Source organism: Pelophylax lessonae (assembly GCF_965119305.1).
Source record: "Pelophylax lessonae genome assembly, chromosome: 3".
In the NCBI taxonomy this organism is placed as follows: domain Eukaryota; kingdom Metazoa; phylum Chordata; class Amphibia; order Anura; family Ranidae; genus Pelophylax; species Pelophylax lessonae.
In genome coordinates this window covers 20763107-20776058 of record NC_138770.1, presented here as the reverse complement: position 1 = coordinate 20776058, position 12952 = coordinate 20763107, and the positions used below count along the sequence as shown (strand labels likewise).

Sequence of the window (12952 nt, the reverse complement as noted above, 5' to 3'; positions counted from 1 at the left end):
GAGCGGTGCTGGGAATTCTGGGACATTATCCAGTAACAGACAAGGGATGTGCTAGAACATGGACTCATGGAGGCAGTGAGTGGATTTTTTTTTTTATTTTTTACAATATCTGATATTACAAGATTAACGCTTTTCATAAATGATCTTTTGTATAATTTCCTTGGTTTAGGGTGAAGATCTGATAGATATAAAAGTTGAGGTTAAAGCAGAAGAAGAAGAGATGTATGTGAGGGATGATCAGCAATCTATGGAGAAGGATGGAATAACGGGGACATTTATAGAGGAGGACACTCCTACAGAGATCAGCACAGGTGGGTCATTAACACTAAATACATTCCTCCACCCATACTGCTCACTGATTGGTCCAGAGTAGGGCGGGGGCTGGGTGATATCGGCCTGTAATCCCCTGGTCACTTTCCTGAGCTGTGTTCCCCGTCCTGTATTCCTGTATTTCTCTCGGATAATCTTCCTTCTCTGTGCTGCAGACACAATTTATGTCTCTAGACTGGATTTATGGAGATTCTGGAGTTCAGCTGGCAGCAAAATGTTCATTTTCACCATAGACGTTACTAGACCTAGAGACCTGAGGTATGTGCATTGGGTCTTCTGCCTCATACTCGGGTCTAGTAAGGTCTCTGCCAAAACAATTCTCCCGGGGTTACTTGCTCTATTATCTGCCAGCTGTGCCGGGTGGAGGGATATGTCTGTATCGTCTCAGACCACAGTCACTGAGTGCAGTCTCAGGAGATGGGAGGCAGCGGTGTGGGACCTCTGCAACTTGTCTCATGTAAACATTTAGGCTTCCACTGATTATGGGTCTCTTCCCGACAACCCTAGGCTGTGGTTGTCAGGGTCTGCAGGTGGGGGCTTATCGTCACCTAGTGGCTCTACCACCTGATGTAACTAACTGGTGTATGCTGGCCATGTGATGTCAGAAGGGGCGATGCCACTGGATGACAAAGCCATATGACCCCGCCTCTTTCCTTTAAAAGGAATGTCAAAGCAGACAGATGGCGGGAGGCCTCCCAGGAGGGAAGAACATTTTTCATTTTCGGGTCCAGCAAGCATCATGATTGACGATGGATTTACATCGAGGGAAACTATTTATTTTTTTGATTTTTAATAAAGAATGGGTCAAAAACTGTCTCTTGTGTTTATTACTTTTTTTGACACTATTATGGTGAATGGGTAGGGGTACTATGTACCTGATACCCATTTACATAGGGGGGCCAGGATCTGGAGGCCCCCTTGTTAAAGGGGGCATCCAAATTCCGATAAGCCCCCCGCCTGCAGACCCTGACAACCACAGCCCAGGGTTGTTGGGAAGAGGCCCTTGTTTCTATCAACATGGGGACAAGGTGCTTTGTTTGGCTCCCATGGACTTCAGTGGGGTTTTCAGTTTGGGTTAGAACATTTCCCCTGTTCAGGAGTTCTGCTGTGAACTAAACAGGGGTGTTTGGCCCATTCCCTGTCCTGACTCCTACATTATATAATGTGTGTTGTACATTACATGTTTCTGATACTGTACAGATATAACTGTTGTATCTTATACTGTATAATAAATTGTACATTACATAGGCCTTATTTCTTTTGCTCCTATTTTCTACCAGCTGGACATATTATATCTGATGATCTGATTGGAGGACAGACTTTTACATGTTGATAATAATGTGATAACATCCTCAAACTTTGGAACCTTAAACAGAAAGTGATAATGAGGGAGGAGTCAAAAACTGAATGATGACTGTCTTCAAGAGGAAGTAAACCCTCCTCTGTAACTTGTACCTATATGTACTGTGAATATCTCCTAAACATGCACCGTTTAGGAGATATTTACCCTACATGCAGCCAGTGACGTCACTGGTGCATGCGCTATGAAGGAACGGCCACTCGTGCCGTTCCTTCAGAGCTCCATGCCATGACCGTCGGCTCCCGTGCGCGTGCGCGGGAGTGATGTCACCGCGGCTCCGGCCAATCAGATGGCTGGATGCCGCGATCCTGGAAGATGGGCGACTGGACATGTCGTCATACAGGTAAGCAGGCAGCATGGCGGGGGCTCGTTCTGAGGTAAGTATTTCATAATGAGCTAGTATGCGATGCATACTAGCTCATTATGTGTTTGTCTTGCAGGTTGCAAAAAGAAAAAAAAACATTTTGGGGGGTTTACAACCTCTTTAAGGATCAGTCCGGTCTTCATCTTGGTTGTTCTCCCCCCATTCTCACTCTCTGACCTCTGGTGGGGCTCAGCCCCGCTGTTATTCCTGACTTCATCATGGACTAAATAAGGAAGTGCGGGACTTCTTGTTTGGGAAGATGGCAATGAGTGATAGAGGGGGTGGGGACACTCGTCCCCTCATCACTGTCACTCCTATAAAAGACAGTTCTCGTTGTTTCCTCACTCTCTCACTAAGGTCCATGAATAAATAAATTAACTGGTAGGAGATCAGAGGACCCATTTACTAGTTATATTGAGGGGGAATAGTAAGATCCTCAGAGACAAAGCTGCCTGATGTGGGCGGAGTCCTGGTTTAGGGGAACCTGCTGATGTCTAGTAATACTCTTTTTATCTCTATTCTAGTACATGGACGGGAGATGAGGAAAACCTCAGAGGATTGTCTCACTTTGTCTCCAGAATGTAAAGTAGAAGATGAGGACATCATACAGTATAGTCCAGGAGAAAACCCGGCTACCTCAAATGTCCATCCGGCACCACACAGTGTCGATGGACCATCGTATTCCTCTTATCCTGAGGAACCTCAGACTGTGAGGGAAGGTGCCAGACCATCATATTCCTCTTATCCTGAGGAACCTCAGATTGTGAGGGACAGTGCCAGACCATCGTATTCCTCTTATCCTGAGGAACCTCAGACTGTGAGGGACGGTGCCAGACCATCATATTCCTCTTATCCTGAGGAACCTCAGACTGTGAGGGACAGTGCCGGACCATCGTATTCCTCTTATCCTGAGGAACCTCAGACTGTGAGGGACAGTGCCGGACCATCGTATTCCTCTTATCCTGAGGAACCTCAGACTCTGAGGGATGATGCCGTCCTTCTAACAGATAAGAGGTTTTCCTGTACCGAGTGCGAGAAGTGTTTTTTAGAAAAATCAGAACTTGTAAAACATAAACAATCTCACACAAAAGAAAAACCATATTCCTGTTCTGAATGCGGGAAATGTTTTTCACAAAAAGCCAATCTTTACACACATCAGAAATCTCACACGGGGGAGAAGCCGTATTCCTGTCCTGAGTGTGGGAAGTGTTTCCATTTTAAATGTGAACTTAATGTCCATAAAAGATCTCACACAGGTGAGAAGCCGTATTCTTGTCCAGAGTGCAGGAAATGTTTTTCATTGAAGTCCAATCTTCACAGACATCAGAGGTTTCACAGAGGAGAGAAGCCATATTCCTGTCCTGAGTGTGGGAAGTGTTTTTCAGAGAAGTCCAGGCTTTACAGTCATCAGATGTTTCACACAGGGGAAAAGCTGAATTCCTGTCCTGAGTGCGGGAAATGTTTTTCACAGAAGTCTGATCTTTACACACATCAGAGATCTCACACGGGGGAGAAGCCCTATTCCTGTCCTGATTGTGGGAAATGTTTTTCACAGAAGTCTGTTATTTACAAACATCAGAGATCTCACACAGGGGAGAAGCCGTATTCCTGCCCTGAGTGTGGGAAATGTTTTTCACAGACGTCCAGTCTTTACACACATCAGAGATCTCACACAGGTGAGAAGCCCTACTCCTGTCCTGAGTGTGGGAAATGTTTTCCACAGAAGTCCAGTCTTAACAGACATCAGAGATCTCACACGAGAGAGAAGCCATATTCCTGTCCTGAGTGCGGGAAATGTTTTTCAGATAAGTCCAATCTTTACAGACATCAGAGATGTCACGCAGCAGAGAAGCCACATTCCTGTCCTGAGTGAGGGAATTGTTCCTCACTGAAGTCCTGTCTTCCTGTACTCAGTGCCTGAGTGCGGAAAATTACTTCTATATGAATGTTGCTGGACATCACAGCTCTCATGTGTGGAAGAAGCACACCCTGATATACACCTCAGGTATACTCCATGGCTGATCTTCATAATGTAAGAAACACTTCATAAGAAGATCAGAGATCACCAAAGACATTATCACGTACCTGGCGGGTGGAGCCTGAATATGCTGAGGAAGGCCTCTCTTACACCTCTGACTCGGGGCCCCTGGTAGTGTAAACAGGAGGCGCAGGAGTACAAAGTCGCACGAGTGCCTGATGGCGTGCTGGTGCTGGTTAATAGCAGAGTAGGATGTCAGGTCGCCACAGAACTCCAGTGGAGAGAAGGCAGCGGGTGTGACTGGGAGCTTCCAGGAACTGAAAGTAAGCAGAGTTAAACAAGCCAGGTCATACACAGGAAGAGCAGATCAGATTAAATCGTTGGAGCAGAAGGATGGTCAAGGTCAAACCGAGGTCGATGCAGGCAGAAGGCAGGGGTGGTCAAAAGCAAGCCGGGTTGGTATTTCACAGGAGACAGGTAGCAGATGCAGGAACAAACAGGGGAAGCTGAAGACGAGACAGCACTGAACCTGTGTTCTGATCCAGCTTAAATAATGCTGTTCCTTGATGAGAAGGGTGGAGCCAGGATTAGCCTGTGGGTTTAACTAATCCTCTGCCAGAGCTTTCCTGACATGGCCCCCCCCCAATGGGCAGCCTCTGGATGCCCAACTGGGCCATTCTTGCTGGATGGGCCCGGTTGAAAGCCTGTATGAGTCTTTTGGCATGGATGTTTTCTTCAGGTTCCCAGGAATTGTCCTCAGGACCATACCCCTTCCACTTAATCAGGTACTGTACCTGATTCCTCCTTTTCCTGCAACCCATAATTGCCTCGACCTCAAATTCCTCTTCACCGTCCACAATTACTGGCTCGGGGGGACCTGTATTTCGCTCAGGAAAAGGATCAGGGGTGGCGGGTTTTAGCAGGGTGACATGAAAAACCGGGTGGATTTTAAAGGAAGCTGGTAGTTCCAATTCATAGGCTAGGTTGTTAATTCTCCTTTTTACTGGGAATGGTCCTACAAATTTAGGTCCCAATTTCCTTGAAGGACAGGCTAATTTCAGGTTAACTGTGGATAACCATACCTGATCGCCAGGTTCCAGGATTAACTCCCCACGTCTTTTCTTGTCAAAGTTTCTTTTACTGTATTCCTGTGCCTTCGTAATTGCTTCCTGTAACAATTTATTGTTAGCCTCGAGGAAGGTTACTGTTTCCATCACAGCTGGAACGGGACATTCAGGGATAGAATTGGGTAGAAAAGATGGATGAAAACCATAGTTAGCAAAAAAAGGAGCTTGCTGGGTAGCTGAGTGTTTAGTATTGTTATATGCAAACTCGGCTAATGGCAGCAGTTTTACCCAGTCATCTTGAGAGAAGGAGGAAAAGCACCGTAAGTATTGTTCCAGAGTCTGGTTCGTCCTTTCCGTCTGTCCATTTGTTTGAGGATGGTAGGCTGAGGAAAAGGATAACTCAATCTTCAGGGCCTCCGATAGAGCTTTCCAGAATCTTGAGGTGAATTGTACCCCTCGATCAGATACAATATTATTCGGGACTCCATGAAGCCTCACAATTTCTTTAATGAACACTTGTGCTGTTTCCAACGCAGAAGGGGTGTCTTTCATGGGTAAAAAGTGTGCCATTTTAGAGAGCCGGTCGACGACTACAAAAATGGCTGTACACCCCTCAGAAGGGGGAAGTTCCACTATAAAGTCCATTGACACCATTTTCCAAGGTCTGTCTGGGATGGGCAGTGGTTTGAGCAAACCCCATGCTTTCGTCCTGCTGCTTTTGTTCCGTATACATGTGGTGCATGCCCCCACATATTTCCTACAGTCTTCCTGTAAATGGGGCCACCAAAATGTACGGAGTACTAATTCGGCTGTTTTGCTGGCCCCAAAATGTCCTGCCAACGCATGGTCGTGGCACAGGTTCAGAACAGAAATGCGTACACCTTCTGGTACAAAGATCTTGTCCTGGTGCCATAATAGACCATCCCTGGTTTGTAAAGGTGTCTCAGGGAGCAAGGGAATTCCTACAGAAGCCTGCTTGATTCGAGAAATTAAGTCTTCCTGCAACAGGAGGAAGTTTCCGGGAGATAGAATGGTGTCCGGGAGATCAGCTTCTTCAGATTCTGCGAACATTCGGGATAGGGCATCTGGTTTAGTATTTTTTGACCCAGGTCTGTAGGTTATGTGAAAGCAGAATCTCGCAAAGAACAATGCCCACCTAGCTTGACGTGGCCTCAGGCGTTTTGCTGTCCTTAAGTATTCCAGGTTCTTATGATCTGTAAAAATAAGAATAGGATGAGCTGCCCCTTCCAGAAGATATCTCCACTCCTCCAATGCTGCCTTAATCGCTAGGAGTTCACGATCCCCCACATCGTAATTCCTCTCGGCTGGAGAGAGTTTACGGGAAAAAAATGCAACTGGATGCAGAAGGCCCTTGGTTCCTTGGCGCTGGGAGAGTACTGCCCCTACTGCCGTTTCTGAGGCATCAACCTCCAGGACATATGGTAGAACCGGGTCAGGATGCTTAAGAATGGATGCTGATGTGAATAATTGTTTGAGGTTTTCAAAGGCAGACTGGGCCTCAGCAGTCCAGGAGAACCTGTTGCCCTGTTTGGTTAATTGGGTAATAGGGGAAATGATGGTTGAAAATCCTCTAATGAATCTTCGATAGAAGTTTGCAAAACCAATGAAACGTTGGATTCCTTTTTTATCAGTGGGAGCAGGCCAGTCTAGAATCGCAGCAACCTTCTGAGGGTCCATCTCTATGCCTCCGGTAGAAATTATCAGTCCCAGGAACTGGATGCTCAACCGCTCAAACTCACACTTCTCTGGTTTGGCGTATAGACCATGTTGTCGAAGACGAGTTAGCACCTTCCTTACATGTTCCCTGTGAATCTCCAAAGAAGAAGAGAATATCAAAATGTCGTCCAGATAGACAATAACAAAAAGGTCTAAAAAGTCTCGAAAAATATCATTGACAAAATGCTGAAATGTAGCAGGTGCATTACACAAACCGAAGGGCATCACCAGGTATTCAAAGTGCCCAAATCGGGTACGAAATGCCGTCTTCCATTCATCCCCGGCCCGTATGCGGACCAAGTTATACGCTCCTCGAAGATCCAGTTTTGTAAAGATCGTTGCTGATCTGAGTCTTTGAAAAAGTTCGGGTACCAAGGGTAAGGGGTACCGGTTCTTTATTGTGACTTTGTTAAGTTCACGGTAGTCGACACAAGGTCGAAGGGAATGATCCTTCTTCTCAACAAAGAAAATGCCCGCTCCGGCCGGAGAGGTGGAAGGGCGGATGAACCCCTTTTTCAAGCTTTCATCAATATAGTCCTTTAGGGCCAAGAGTTCTGGTTCAGATAAGGGAAAAATCCTACCGAAAGGTACCTCAGCCCCGGGGAGTAACTCGATTGGACAGTCATAAGACCGGTGAGGGGGAAGAGTTTCTGCCCCCTTTTTGCTAAAGACATCCAGAAAGTCCAGGTAGGCAGTAGGAACAGATTTATAAACTTCAGAGTCTGAGTCCATACATAACAAAGGTGAACCAGGGGAATCTGATAAGCAGTGCTGGCAACAATAGGAAGAGTTGAACTGGATCTCTTGTGTAATCCAATTGATGTGTGGGTTATGAGCCTGCAGCCACGGCATCCCCAAGATGATAGGAAACAAGGGTGAGGCGATGACATCAAGACATAAGAGTTCTTTATGGCAGGAAGCAACGATGACAGGTACTGGTATGGTTTCCTGTGAGACTAGTCCGGATTTAATAGCGGATCCATCCGCAAGGTGAACAGAAAGCTTCCGAGTCTTGGGTTGCAGAGGGATCTGATGCTTGGCAGCAAAGGTTTGGTCAATAAAGCAACTACAGGCTCCTGAGTCAATGATAGCTGGAACCTGAATAACTCTTCCTGGGAACTGTAATAGAACAGAGATATTTAGATGAGAAGAGTTGTTAAGCTGAGTGAAAGGCCTGGGAGAGGAGATAGACAGGCACTTACGGAGTTTGGCAGGACAGTTCCTCACGTAATGACCTGGTTCCCCGCAGTACATACACAGATTATTCAGACGCCTGCGTTGGCGTTCTTCCTGGGTGAGCGAGGGACGGAGTAGGCCGAGCTGCATAGGTTCAGCAAAATCACCAGCAGATCCTGAATTCTCAACGAGAGCGGGACCAGGAGGACTGGGGACCCGAGGAAGCATCCATACAGGGCGATAAACTCCGGTAAACCTCTCAGACCTGCGCTCCCTTAACCTCCGATCAATCTGAATAGAGAGCTTGATGAGATCGCCCAGGGAATGTGGCACTCCAACTCTGGCAAGTTCATCCTTTAGGGATTCTGAGAGTCCCATACGAAACTGGTAACGGAGAGCTGCGTTATTCCAATTTGTATCTGCACTCCAACGTCTGAAATCAGAGACATAGTCCTCGACCATTCTGCGGCCTTGTTGGAGAGAATAAAGCGCAGTTTCTGCAGTGGCGGTGCGTTGAGGGTCTTCATAAATCTGGGCCATGTCCTCAAAGAAGGAGGATAGAGTATTAAGGGAAGCAGCCTTCTGTTCCAATAGGCGGTGGGCCCATGACTGGGGCTCACCCAGTAGCAAGGAAACCACGAATCCAACCTTTGTGGTTTCCAATGAAAAGGTGCGAGGCTGTAGGGCAAAGTACAGTTCACAAGCTGTGCGGAAGGCTCTAAATTTGCTGCGGTCACCAGAGAATCTTTCTGGGATAGGCACTCTGGGTTCTGGAGGTAACATCACAACTGATGGAGGTGCAGGGTTTCCGGTGGAGGATGAGGAAGCAGCACTGGGAGCGGAGGTAGTAGAGGAGAGGGATAGGACCCGTTCCTCCAGTTGAACATAACCTTCCTGTAAGCTCTTCACGGCCTGTGTAAGGCCAGCCAGGTGTTGGCAAAGTTCATCCATGGGAGAGGTTCCTCGCTCAGGCTCAGACATGGCTGTCTCGTACTATCACGTACCTGGCAGGTGGAGCCTGAATATGCTGAGGAAGGCCTCTCTTACACCTCTGACTCGGGGCCCCTGGTAGTGTAAACAGGAGGCGCAGGAGTACAAAGTCGCACGAGTGCCTGATGGCGTGCTGGTGCTGGTTAATAGCAGAGTAGGATGTCAGGTCGCCACAGAACTCCAGTGGAGAGAAGGCAGCGGGTGTGACTGGGAGCTTCCAGGAACTGAAAGTAAGCAGAGTTAAACAAGCCAGGTCATACACAGGAAGAGCAGATCAGATTAAATCGTTGGAGCAGAAGGATGGTCAAGGTCAAGCCGAGGTCGATGCAGGCAGAAGGCAGGGGTGGTCAAAAGCAAGCCGGGTTGGTATTTCACAGGAGACAGGTAGCAGATGCAGGAACAAACAGGGGAAGCTGAAGACGAGACAGCACTGAACCTGTGTTCTGATCCAGCTTAAATAATGCTGTTCCTTGATGAGAAGGGTGGAGCCAGGATTAGCCTGTGGGTTTAACTAATCCTCTGCCAGAGCTTTCCTGACAGACATGGATGTGTTGTCCCGTGTTGGCCATTGATAGCAGGAGAAAAATAAAAATGGAGTCATTGTTTAAAGGTGATGGTGCGCTTTTCTTATATGTGAAAAATCATATATTGAACAATATATAACAAAAATGGGGAAAAAAAAACCCAATCGGAATCACAGTGATGGGTGAGTGTGTGTAAATGAACAAACAAAATTTTCAAATAACACTCAATGTGACTAAACAAATAAAACATTGAAATAAAAGTCCATTGGATATTGTGATCCAAAATGTGAAAAATGGTGAAGAGAATCCAATTAAAAATCAAGGTGATGATGTAGTGTTCCCTCCACCGGGTGAAATGCCTCTTTACCTGGCGGAAAGAAGGTAAGTGCCTGATAATGATATTCTAATATGAAAAAACCAGTGTTCTAATTCCACCTGCACACGTGCACGGTCACCCGGGTGATCAATAAATGCAAGCCTCTTACCAGATGTAAGAGACAATCAAGCCTCTAAATATTCTGATCATGAGGATGCTTCCTTAACACCGTGGATGGATGAAATCATTCCCACTTTCTTCCCTCTGTATAAGCCAGCGTGTGTCTCCTATCCTTTTGGGGTGATAGACTCTGGACACTCGGCACATGCATGGACATGGAGTCATTACCTTTCATTGGCTGAGTACATTTTGTGGTGTAAGATTTCACACTTCGAGGTCTGTTTAGTTGAATGAATGTGACCGGCATGCTCCCAGCCATGATGAATATTGGATGTATTTTTTTTCATACACTGATTTCCTTGGCTCTATCTAGTGGCCATAATGCAGTATTGCGCTATGAGGGACATTCAAGTCAAACCAGGACTTTTCATTTTACAGGTATAGAAAGGGGTGGTAGCATGGCAGTCCTACATGCAGTAGTAAGTGGTAAGTGTGTCCTATTACTGATGGGGGGAGCACATGTGGCGGGCAGTCCAGGGAGCGTTATTCAGGATGGCAGATAACAGTGTTAGTGCCTGCGTGGAACAGCGTTTGGTGATGGAGGTTCTTGTGAAGGAAGGTGTAAAACCCGCAGATATCTACAGAAGACTTCAAGCACAGTACAGTGATGAGACGCTCAGCCGCAGGAAGAGATTTGATTGGTGTAAACGTCGGTCAGTGAGGATCCCGGCCGTGACGGTTCCCAGCCCCCAGCAGTAATTCCTGTGATCATTCAGCACGTGGAAGGCCTGAGCCTAGATAACCGACACATAACCGGACGTGACATTGTACAAGAGACCAATCTTTCTGTGGGAATGGGGAACACATTCATCCTAGGCTGTCCTAGGAGGGTTCAGGCGTCCTGATAAATCTTTACATGACCAAATTTTCCAGGCATTAGTAACCACTTATCCTCCTGGAAGATTTACCCCCCTTCATGACCAGGCCATTTTTTGCGATTCGGCACTGCATTACTATAACGGACAATTGTGCGGTCGTGCGATGCTGTACCCAAATAAAATTGATGTCCTTTTCCCCACAAATAGAGCTTTCTTTTGGTGGTATTTGATCACCTCTGCGGTTTTTATTTTTTTTTGCGCTATAAACAAAAAAAGACAATTTTGAAAAAAAAAGAATATTTTTTACTTTCTAACATAAAACATCCAATAAAAAGAAATGTAAAAAATCAAAATTTCTTCATCAATTTATTACAATTTGTATTCTGCTACATATTTTTGGTAAAAATAAGTGTATATTAATTGGTTTGTGTAAAAGTTATATCATCTACAAACTATGGGATATATATATTTTCTAGTGATGGCGGTGACAGTGGCGTAGCGTGGGGGGTGCAGGGGGGGCCGGCCGCACCGGGCGCAACAATCTGGGGGGGCGCATCCGCAGTGTCACTCGGTCTGTCTGACTCTGACATACACAGTTCACACACTGTCTGCGGCTGCCTCCATCTTTAGGCTGGGAGATGTCCAGCGCGGCCGCCCTATGGCTGAAAATGGCGGGTCATGGCGGGGCTGGACTGTGCCTCCCCTGTCCATTGGTGAAGGGTGGGGTGGCGTTGCAAGCCAAGCCCCGCCTATGATGTCTCTCCTCACTGCTCAGTCAGTTTAGCAGCGAGTGAGTCAGCAGCCTGGCGCTGCCAGAGCGCGGTTTCTTTTTTTTTTTAATCACCTGATAGAGCCAGAGACTCTAATAGGCTTCAAAAAAGGGTGGACATGGGCCGCAGAACAGTGCGCCCCAAGTCCACCCATTGTTGGACAATAGCGAATGAAAATCCGAGACCCGCTTCCTTATTGGCCGAAAGGCGAACGCATGCCATTGGCCGAGGAGGAGGCGGGAGGACTCGGGAGACGCCAGGGACACTGAGGAGAAGCAAGCGCGCTGCAGGTAAGTTTCTTTGCATTGAAGGGGGCACGCTGGTCTGTTCGCATTGAAAGGGGGCACAATGAATCCTCTGCATTGAAAGGGGGCACGCTGTTCATTCTGCATTGAAAGGGGGCACACTGGTCATTCTGCATTGAAAGGGGGCACGCTGGTCATTCTGCTTTGAAAGGGGGAACGCTGGTCTCTCTGCTTTGAAAGTTGGCATGCATGGTCATTCTGCATTGAAAGGGGGCACACTGGTCTATCTGCATTGAAAGGGGCACGCTGGTCTCTCTGCATTGAGTGGGGGGCATGCTGGTCATTCTGCATTGAATGGGGGCACGCTGGTCATTCTGCATTGAAAGGGGGCAGAGCAGGTCATTCTGCTTTGAATGGGGCACGCTGGTCTCTCTGCATTGAAAGGGGGCACGCTGGTCTCTCTGTATTGAATGGGGGCACGCTGGTCATTCTGCATTGAAAGGGGGCACGCTGGTCCATTCTGCATTGAAAGGGGGCACGCTGGTCATTCTGCTTTGAATGGGGCACGCTGGTCTCTCTGCATTGAAAGGGGCACGCTGGTCTCTCTGTATTGAATGGGGGCACGCCTGGTCATTCTGCATTGAAAGGGGGCACGCTGGTCATTCTGCATTGAAAGGGGGAACGCTGGTCATTCTGCATTGAAAGGGGGCACGCTGGTCTCTCTGCATTGAAAGGGGGCAAGCTGGTCATTCTGCATTGAAAGGGGGCACGCTGGTCATTCTGCATTGAAAGGGGGCACGCTGGTCTCTCTGCAATGAAAGGGGGGCACGCTGGTCTCTCTTAAATGAAAGGGGCACGCTGATCATTCTGCATTGAAAGGGGGCACGCTGGTCATTCTGCATTGAAAGGGGGCACGCTGGGTCCTTCCTGCATTGAATGGGGGCACACTGGTCTCTCTGCAGTTGAAAGGGGGCACGCTGGTCCCTCTGCATTGAATGGGGGCACACATGGTCTCTCTGCATTGAATGGGGGCACGCTGGTCTCTCTGCATTGAAGGGCACGCTGGTCACTCTGCATTTGAAAGGGGGCACGCTGGT

The 12952-nt window shown here is 47.5% G+C and overlaps 4 protein-coding genes across 4 annotated transcripts in view; 2 read left to right on the top strand and 2 right to left on the bottom strand.

Moving 5' to 3' along the window:
- Positions 1-10732, top strand: part of LOC309548833 (uncharacterized protein) — a gene marked incomplete at its 5' end in the record, with an annotated part of 63963 nt that extends 53231 nt beyond the window's left edge. The window contains one exon of the mRNA XM_082248770.1: positions 10239-10732. The remainder of the gene's footprint in view (positions 1-10238) is intronic.
- Positions 1-12952, bottom strand: part of LOC309548838 (uncharacterized protein) — a gene marked incomplete at its 3' end in the record, with an annotated part of 605194 nt that overhangs the window by 187469 nt on the left and 404773 nt on the right. The window lies entirely within an intron of this gene.
- LOC309550245 (uncharacterized protein) overlaps positions 1-12952 on the top strand; it is a gene marked incomplete at its 3' end in the record, with an annotated part of 2091994 nt that overhangs the window by 1894532 nt on the left and 184510 nt on the right.
- The window catches only part of LOC309548831 (uncharacterized protein), a gene marked incomplete at both ends in the record, with an annotated part of 260742 nt that overhangs the window by 190323 nt on the left and 57467 nt on the right, over positions 1-12952 (bottom strand).